Genomic DNA, 8,707 nt, shown 5'->3' with positions numbered 1-8,707 from the left:
TCAAAAATGTATATCATAAAAGAATAAAAAAGTGAGGGTTTAATACAGATTTTAAGAAGAATAAAAAGGCACAACTACAAAATGCAATGTGTGAAACTTTTTGGCTCATGGCTGAAAATAAAATAGCTATAAAGAATATATTGGTGGACATTTAGGGTATTTTTGAATATGGACTTATGTTAACATATTTGAAAAATACTATTTTTTTTAGGTAGGATACCAGTATTATGGTTGTGTGAGAGTATGTCCTGTTTAGGAAATGCATGCTGATTTATATATCTCTATTATTATTATTTATATTTACATATATTTAGAAATTTAATTAGTGTGTAATCTTCAAGTAATTCAGAAAAATATATATACATAAATGCTAATGAGTAGATAAAGCAATAAAATAAAATGTAAAATAATTTTAATCTAGGTAATGAATATGATGCATTGGTATTTGTTAAATGATTCTTTCATTTTTCTATATATTTCATATTTTTTATAAAAATAAGATGAAATTGAAATGTACCAGGACATTTTTAGAATAAAAAAGTAGGATTATGATGGTAATTTTCTAACTTAATATGCATATTTTCTTTGGTTTAGTAAACCAGTTTACAACACTGTTTAAATGCTGCCTTCAACTTGAAACACAAAAAAGTCTAAATCCCAAAGAAGGTCTAGTATTATCAAAAGAATATTACTTAAATATTTACTAGATTGGTCTCCATTATCTTTTGAGCACTTCTACATTTGTAATACTCGTCACTAATTTATAAAACTGCCAAGATGATTTTAATGTTGAGATTTTTACAGATAAACTTTGCTTCATCAAGTTGAAGCAAAGGCTTTTTCCTAGCGTTAAAGAAAGTTCTGTTTCGCATTTGCTTCACTCTTGCCTAATAAATTTCATTGAAAATCATCCTGTGGGCTGTCGATACAAACTTTATTAGATAATAAATAAGTAAAAGATTTAAAAAATTAAACAAAAGGAAATGATGAATTATGGGTAGCATTTTCATGAGCAACAATAATCAACTCATTGCTTTTTTGAAACCGAAGTGTAACTCTTTGCAATAGTCACATTCTATTTTGTACTTGGTATATTGTAGTATCAATCTTGTCGAAAACAAAATGTCTTTCACTAAAAATCAACAGGGTATTCTAAGCATATTTGCAGCTATTTAAAACTATCCACTGTATTACTGATGAAAAATGAATGAATAAATACTTCTTATGACTTCTAATTGTTTGTTAATACATTGGGAACAGTTAGTGTAATATACATAAGACAGATAGAGGCAGAAAAATGCCAAGTGCCAGGATCCCAAACAGCCTCAAATAGCTGATTAGATGGTGGTTCAGATTCAGGTGGGATAAATCCTTGTTTTCTGGAAGAAGTTTAAATGAAGACTGCTAGAGATGTTTTTAAATGCAATCAATGAAGGAATAACATAATAAGAGTAAAATGTAAAGAAATATAACAAAGCTTATCAATTATATTAGTGTCTACTAATAGTTTATTACAAAATTGTAATTTTATCTGAAAAAAGCAACCCACAAATATTTTAAATAATCTCAAAACTTTTTCATATTTTAACTTTTCCTTGCAAATCTTAAAGCAATTAAAACTAGAAAACCAAATTCTGCATGGCAGCTTAATGATTCCTCTTGTGAATAATTGGATTTAAAGTATTGTTGAATAAAATTTCTGAAATATAGCTGAAAGTTTTCAGTAATACGGATTTGATGTTTAATAGGTTATTTAGAAAGAAGTTGTGAGCACAGTTGACATGGATATATATCCAAAACTGTAAGTTTGAGTATCAAAGATTTTTAACTAAAAAAAAGTACTTATTTAGGTAAGTTTTACTGGATTTTATTTTTAGTGATTTCAATTTTAAAAAGTGTATCTAATTGAAGAAATAAATTCTGTTTATGTACGCCTGCTTGAGAACGCTGAATATTTTGTGATTATCTTGCCAGCCTCACAAGCAGCAGTCCACACTGCTACAGTGATGCAGCCTCTTACTCTCCCTCTAATCATTATGTAATGCTCTTAACATATTTTAACTAAATGACTGATTTTCATATATAACTGTCTGTGAAGAATATAATCTCTTTAGCTGATGGATCATGTTTTATTTGCCTTTAACTGCTTAGATCCAAGCATAGGACCCAACACACAAGCATAGGACCCAACACACACCTGATTCTCAATATATTTGTGTTTAATATCGTTAAACAAGCTGGAGAAGAGTTGTTGACTTCGTGCTCGCAGAGACCTGACTTGTACCAGCTAACCTGCTCTACCACTTACTATCTCTGAATGAAATTGAGAAAATAACTTGGTACTGTAGATTCTTAATTGTGTCATATTCAAATTGTCAGTAAGATCATATACTTGCAGTTTTCAAGAGGATTAATTATGATGATAGTAGCAGGAAGTAATCACGGAGTAACTTTGTTGAGTGCCTACTATGTAACAAGCATGGTCCTCCTTGTGTGATGTGCCCAATTCTCTCCTAAAAATCTTACATCAGTAATTTTATTTACTCCTCAACAACTCCATAAATTGTGTATTATCCCTTCCCAATTGTACTGATTGAGAAAATGAAACAAATGGAGTTTAAATACTTTGCTAAGGATCAAACAGAAAATGAACTGGGAACCCAAGGTGATTTGATTCCAGGGCCTCATGCTATGTAAAGGTTCTGCATATAATACACAATCAATAAAGATGAGATTAAAAAAAAAACAAAAACAAAAAACAAGAACACTTCAACTGCCTTTCATGAGTTTTTTGGTTTTTGTTTTTTTAATGCAAACCTTCCTTTGATTCAATAATCGTTAATGAGTATGTCACTTTTATGAATGTATGAATATACTTAAGCCTTCAAAGACTCTCACTTCTGCAAGTGGTTGAACACTAAATGGATGTGAATAGCTGCAGGGAAATACTCTCTGCATAATAGGAGTGTCTTCCCTTTTAAAGAAAACCACGTGTGACTCAGGGATGATGTGGCACTTCTGCCATATGATTTACAGCAACATATCTGTTCCTTTAATTCCTCCTAGCAGTTTCAAGCCAACTTGTGGTGTTTTTGGCTTAAATTGCCCTTGCCTTTCTGTGGAGATTTGACATTTGACATTTGACATTTGAAAATATGAAATAACAAGTGTTATTTCCATTTAATTCTTAAAAATTTGGCTTACATCTAGACGGGCACCTGATTTGGAGAAAAGCAGAGGCTCTAGCCAGCTGGAAATAACGAAAAAGTAAAATAAAAAACAAAAAAAAAACGAGGCAGCTTTTTCAAGATTGTAGGTCTCTCTCTCTCCCCATTTAAATTGTTCCAAACCACACTTCCTTAAAATTAGGGACCAAAAAAGTCTTGACTCTTTCTCCTTAGAACCTTTGTAATCACCTATGGCAGGCCAAGGGCTATAGCTCGAGGCAGCCACATGGCCAGACTCTCTGTTCTCATGTCTTTGGCTATAAGTAAAGTCTGTAAACCAATTTCCAGACTATGTTAAAAGTAGTTTAACTGTCAGAAGGAAAAAAAAGGTGCTTTGATGTTCAGTATTTGAAATTAAACATTTGGTTTATATATATGGCCTTTTTAGGATTATTAAACTGTAACCAGTCACTTATATTGAGTTTCACATTTCTATGCCTAATAATTATACCACTTTTCAGCTGCCTCCAGTATTAAGTTCACAAGGACCAGTTATTGTTAAAAGGAATATTTAAAGAAAATTCACTTCTAGTTTATTCACAATACTACACATATTTACTTTGTTGAGTTCCCTACAGGTAAGCTAAGCTAAACAGTTAACGTTCCTCCAAAAACTTCCCTTCAAATTTTTCCCCAAATATTGATAGCTTTCAAAAAAACTTACTTTCTGACTTATAGCCATTATGATATATAAGGAAGAACACTAGTTTGAGTGACTCATTTCTAAGAGAGTACATATTTATTTTCCCCAGTATAGGCATTTTTTTAATGTCCTTCTTATTTCCTCAATAGATACTAGAGAGTCAGACATAGAAATAGAACTTTCAGTATCTGAATAAAACTGAGACTAGGTAGCTTGGTCCATCCCAGCATATCAGATGAATTCTTCATGAAAACAGTCTATTCTCTGCATTGCAAACCAGCTGCTAGAGAACATTCATGAGTCTCAAAGGAGTTCTATTTCCACAGGACTGTTTCTACAGAATACTACTAAATGGCAACAATAAGATGTTTAGGGGTACTTTATTTTCCATCTCCACTCATTCCTCTAGGTCATGCCATATAAATACCAAATTGAAATACAGTGTGTTTGCTATTCAAAAATATCTTCAAATCTAGCCACCTACAGTCCCCTTCTAGCCAGACTGGATGCCCTAAGCCCCACTTAAATAGAAATTTTTTTTTCTTAACATTTTTTATTGATTTATAATCATTTTACAATGTTGTGTCAAATTCCAGTGTAGAGCACAATTTTTCAGTTATACATGAACATATATACATTGTCACATTTTTTTTCTGTGTGCTACTACCATAAGATCTTGTACATATTTCCCTGTGCTATACAGTATAATCTTGTTTATCTATTCAATATTATACAATTTTGAAATCCCAGTTAAATAGAAATTCTGAAGCTACCACTGGTGTTATTTTTTCTGTTTTAAAATAACTTAATCAAAATAAATTTTGAATGTAGTAGTTGTCCTGTTCTTATGCTCTAAAGGTTTGCCAACTTCACAGTGACCTCTTTGTGCTGCCTAAGTAAGAACAGTTACAAGTTTTTTTTTTTCCATCTATGAAATTAGGGTAAGGGGCTCTAATTTTATGTAACTGTTGTAAACTTTGGATGTAACACAAAAATTTGCATCAAGCATTCATCTCTACAGCATCACTTCTAAATTTTTCAAAATATTCAAAACTGATATATAGATATTAATTAGTAATCAGACTTATCAAAGCCCAAATTTATTAAATGATTTAAAAATTAATTCTATAAAAGTATTTCTTAAAGATAACCCCTTAAGATATTAACATATTTCTTGCATTTTTGTACATTAATGAATTAGAAGGAAAACAATGAAAAAGAATAATCTTCAGTTATTCATCAGATACAAAGTGCTTACATATTTCATCCAGAGAATGATTCATATTCTCATACATTCTACTTACTATAGGATTATGATATTCATTTTGGATTGTAGACTTTTCCTTTGTAATTCAATTGAGCAAAACTTTTTTCTCACAGTCTCCATATCAGGAAAGTGTATTTGCCAATACAGTTTATGAATTCACAAACATTAATGTGCCACTACATGAATTATTGGGGAGATGTACACATTGCTAATTTCCCTTAACTATATTATTGATTAGACTGTAAATACAGAATGAGATCCAAGCAAGAACTTTTATTTTCAAACTTATTTAAAAAGTAATTTCATGAACTTAATATGAATGTTTTTCTTGCCGGTGATTGCTATGTCATAGAGGCAGATATAAAAGAAGATGTCTTATAAACTACAACTGGTAGCTTGAAAAATAATTTTATTCTCGACTTTAATTCCTAATTTGTAAAAATAGTGCGTAATTAATATAACTATGTTAAATTATTCGTATACAAATCAATGTAATTTCCCTTACATTTAACTTCAACTTTATTTTATTCATATATTACATGCTTAAATGTACATGAGCCTATCAAAGGAAGACAGCTGGAAAGATTTCGATTGTTTGTGTTTGGTTTGTCAAAGTACCCCCCTATGATGACTAAACAGGGCAAGAAATAGAAATATATCCATATTTTAGAAACCTCTACTACAGGTGCTTCTAGTTATAACGCATACAAAGTTAAGTACTTTTCTTACTTCCATAGATTTGATCATCTGGCTTAAAAGCTTATATAGTAGATCCACATAGTATGTATCTTTTTGTGTCCAAATTCTGGCACTCAAAAGTTTTGATTGTGAGAACCATCCATGTCACTATTACACGTGTTAAAATATTATTTTTCTCACCATTACTGTGTTGTTCTTTTATTGTATACATATAACACTATTTATCCACCTACTATTAATGAACATTAGGTTGTTTCCAACCAGGGAATTTTGAATAATAGTAGCTATAATCATTTTTATGCATGTCATTTGTTGCACATGTGTGCTTGTAATTGGGTAAACATAAGCATGTGTGTAGAATGGAAATTCTAACTAAATACTGCCCCTTTCAAACTATATTCTACCAATATGTACTCTGACCAGCAGTGTATGGGAGTTCTAATACATCTTTGGCAACTCTTAATAGAGTCAATGTTTTATTTTGTTGTTGTTTTAATTTTCTTGGGTGTGAAGTGTCATTTTATTACAGTTTTAATTTTGTATTTCATAATCATACAAAATGTTGATCACACATATACTGACTTCTTGAATATAATGTTCTGATAATTACCTGTTTCATTAAGTTACTTATTTTTTTTCTAATTGATTTGTAAGCAATTCTTAATCTGGATAGGACTCTTTTGTCAACCAAATATGTAGAATATATCTTCTCTCATTTTATAGTGACATTTCACTCATTTAATAATGCTTTATAATTAAAAATATTATTATTAATTACTATTTATATTGCTATTAATGCTTTATAATGAAAAAATAGTTTAAGTATCACTTTTCAAATTTTATAATTGGTGCTTTTTGTGTCTAAGATATCATTGTCTATACCTATAGTTTTGAAGATATAATTCACATGCCATAAAATTCACCCTTTTGAATCGTACAATTCAGTACTCTTTAGTGTATTTATAATTAGTGCAACCGTCCACAAGTCTTATCACCTTTAATAGAAACTATCTATTAGGAGTCACCCTCCTTTTTTTCCCCTCTCCTCAGCACCTAGCCACAACTAATCTTCTTTCTCTATGAATGTGTCTGTTCTGGAAATTGCATATAAGTGGCGTCGTACCTAATGTAGCCTTTTGAATCTGGCTTCTTTCACCTAGCATGTTTTCAAGGTTCAATCATTTTGTAACGTGTCAATGCTTCTTTCCTTTTTGTGGCAAAATAATTATCCATTTTGTGGATAAACCATAAATATGTATTTATCAGTTGATGGGGATTTGGATTATTTCCACTTTTAACTATTAATAATGCTTCTATGAACATTTGTGTACAAGTTGTTGTTTAAACATAATTTTTTAATCCTTTTGGGTGCTTACATAAAAGTGGAACTGCTGAGTCATATGGTAAGTCTATGTTTAAATTTTTGTCAAATTTATGTCAGATTATGTTAAACATTTTGTCAAATGTTTTTTCAAAGTAGCTGTACTCTTTTACATTCTCACCAACAATTTATGAGTGTTATAATTTAGTAGTGTCCTCACAAATAATTGTTATGGTCTATCTTTTTGATTAGAGCAATACTTAGTGGGTATAAAATAATATCTCATTGTGGCTTTGATTTGTAATCACTAATGACTATTGATGTTGAACACCTTTTACTGGGATTACTGGCCATGTTTATAGGTTTTTTAGAGAAATATATTTAAATGGCCCATTCTTAAAATTGGATTTTCTCTTTATTGTTGAGTTGTAAGACATTTTTATCTATGCGGACACTAGTCCTTTATGATTTTCAAATATTTCCTTGATTCTGTGGGTTGTCCTTTTCAAATTACTGATGGTACTTTAAAAACACAAAGGTTTTAAATTTTTGTAGAGTCCAATTTATTCATTTTCATTCTTTTGTTGCTTTGCTCTTGGAGAAATGTCTAAGAAATATTGGCTAATTCAAAATTGCAAGAATTTATACCTATGGTTTCTTCCATGAGTTTATAGTTTTAGCTGTTACATTTATGCCTATGATCCATTTTGTGTATTTTTGTGTATGTGTAAGGAAAGAATTAAGCTCATTCTTTGCCTTGTGGGTATATAGTTGTTTGGTCATCATCATTTGTTGAAAAGATTATTTTTCTCTGTTGATTTGTCTTTGAAACTTTGTTGAAAATTGACTGACCATAATGTAAGTGTACATTTCTCAACTCTCAGCTCTCTTCTGTTGGCATCTATAGCTGTATTTATGCCAGTACCATGCTATCTTGATTACTGTAGCTTTCTAGTAAGTTTTGAAATCAGGAAGCTGTGTCCTCCAGCAACCTCCAAGTTTATTATTTTTCCCCTAGGCATTTTTTGGTAGTCTGCATTCCTTAAAATTCCATACAAAGTTTAGAATAAGCTTGTTAGTTTCTGCAAAAAGGCAGTAAGGCTTTTGATTAGGATTGCATTCTATCTGTAGAACAATTTGAAGAGTGTAGCCATCATAACAATATTGGTCATTCAGTTGAGATTTTATTTATTTATTTATATCTCTTTTCACTTCTTTTAAGAATGTTTTGTAGTTTTCAGTGTGCAAGTCTTGCATGTTTTCTTATGTTTATTACTAAATATTCTATTCTTTTTGATGCTATTAGAAGTAAAATCATTAATTTTGAAATTATTCATTGCTGAAGTGTTGAAATGTAAATGATTTTTTTAATAGACCTTGTGTCCTACCAATTTGGTGAACGTGATTAGATCTAATACATTTTGTTTATTCCTTAAGTTTTTCTAAATAAAAAAATCATGTAATATGTTCATAGAGATAGTTTTAATTTCTTTCTTTCCAGTCTGGGTACTTTTTCTTTATTTTTCTACTGCCTGACTACACTGGCTATA

The sequence above is a fragment of the Camelus ferus genome, unplaced genomic scaffold (genome assembly GCF_009834535.1).
Source record: "Camelus ferus isolate YT-003-E unplaced genomic scaffold, BCGSAC_Cfer_1.0 contig322, whole genome shotgun sequence".
Taxonomy (NCBI): domain Eukaryota; kingdom Metazoa; phylum Chordata; class Mammalia; order Artiodactyla; family Camelidae; genus Camelus; species Camelus ferus.
The sequence above is the reverse complement of the archived record's forward strand: the minus strand, read 5'-3'. Positions refer to the sequence as shown.